Raw genomic sequence first — 1,438 nt, forward strand, 5'->3', positions numbered from 1 at the left:
CTCGTCCATCACAACACTGGAAGTGACACCGTGTCTGTTTTCACTTTACAGGGGTGCAACACGAACAGCCGTTATCTTAATCAATCTGGACAAAATTGACCTTTTTCCCCCCATTTTCAAAGTGCTATCTACAACACGTAAGATAATTACTTTTAGCAGAAAGAAGTGATGAAACGTGGCTGATGCTCTGGAGAGACGACCCGTCTCAGCTGGGATTTTCCTCATAATCACGTTAACCCATGAATTCAGCCACATGACAGAATTACTGGTGGACAAATTCAGCAGCAATCAACAAAAACAACCAGAACATTGTTTAGTCATTTGATATGTTAAGTCAAAATACGGATATTTACTGGCACCAACACATACAAATATTTCTGAATACTCATGGTCTCGTGTCTGGACAACAGTGCAGTAGGCCTTTATTTCATGGTAGTGCTTTTGTTTGCATACATCATCAGTGATCCGTTGCACAGGTTACATTCAAATGACCGAGGATGAAACAAATACCGTAAAACAATTTATTGAAGAATTCATCATGACTAGATTTGTTTTCTTAAGCAGAGACCAAATAATTTTACACAAACAAAGCCACCTTGAAAAGAAAACAGCATTCCTTTCTTCTAGGTGTCCCAATAGTTGTCAACAGAAAAGACAAAAACTTACTGAGGTTTTGAGCAAAGGTTGTGAACAACTAATATCTTACCTGCTGTAGATAGTTCTTTAAATGACCCCCAGTTTGAAGTAGAGATTATTTCTAACCGGATTGATGAGCTAATGGCTAGTCTGATTGGAGCAAAGACACAAGTGAAACCCGTACTCAGTCAACTTGATGCTTAAGTCCAGTAAAAATATGTTTCTGTATGAAGAGCTTTAGAGAGCAACAGTAGTGCTACAGCTAGCTGCTGCTGCTATTTGTGCAGACAAATACCCTCTGAATTTCAAGTAAATAACTGACAGTGGTGGTGTGTTCACATTATGCTCATTTGAGCCTTTAGTTACAGCCATTAGCTCAAATGTGCATTTAGTCATGGCCAAACAGAACCTTTGGCTCGTTAGAACTCTTAGCCTTTAGTTTAGCGCATTCAGCAGTTAGCTAATGGCTAAACAGAACTTTTAGCTCGTTAGAACCCAGTCTTTAGCCTAGAGCATTCAGCAGTTAGCTAATGGCTAAACAGAACTTTTAGCTCTTTAGAACTTGTAGTCTTTAGCCTACCACATTCAGCAGCTAGCTAATAGCTAAACAGAACTTTTAGCTTGTTAGAACTCAAGTCTATAGCCTAGAGCATTCAGCAGTTAGCTAATGGCTAAACAGAACCTTTAGCTTGTTTGAACTTTTAGTCTAGAGCAGTTAGCTAAGATTAACCATTAGGTAATGGCTAAACGGAACCTTTAGCTTGTTTGAACTTTTAGTCTAGAGCATTTAGCTAAGATTAGC

This window comes from Nematolebias whitei, chromosome 23 (genome assembly GCF_014905685.2).
Source record: "Nematolebias whitei isolate Nwh7 chromosome 23, NemWhi1, whole genome shotgun sequence".
NCBI classification, from domain to species: domain Eukaryota; kingdom Metazoa; phylum Chordata; class Actinopteri; order Cyprinodontiformes; family Rivulidae; genus Nematolebias; species Nematolebias whitei.